Below are 343 nucleotides of genomic sequence, written 5' to 3' on the forward strand. Positions count from 1 at the left end.
GTAAAGCTTTACTGGAGCAGAAAGCTTTATCTTTCTCCCAAACAGAGCAAGTGGTGGACTTGAACTTCCGACCTGTGTTTAACAGTCCAGTGTTTATTCTACAGAGTCACGGTGCTCCTCAGAGGTTCTGTTGTCATTTTTGTTGTTGTTAAATGCCATCGAGTTGGTTTCAACTCATAGCGACCCTGTAAGGACCAACTGGTCAATCTGAACCGCTGACCTTGCAGTTCAAACTGACTTTGCAGTCCAACACCTTAACCTCATTGCCACACCAGGACCTCAAAGGTTCTGCTAGGCTCTAGAATTATGTAATTTTAGGAACCTCTTGAGTTATTTGAACCTG

The sequence above is a fragment of the Chrysochloris asiatica genome, unplaced genomic scaffold (assembly GCF_000296735.1).
Source record: "Chrysochloris asiatica unplaced genomic scaffold, ChrAsi1.0 scaffold00200, whole genome shotgun sequence".
Classification (NCBI taxonomy): domain Eukaryota; kingdom Metazoa; phylum Chordata; class Mammalia; order Afrosoricida; family Chrysochloridae; genus Chrysochloris; species Chrysochloris asiatica.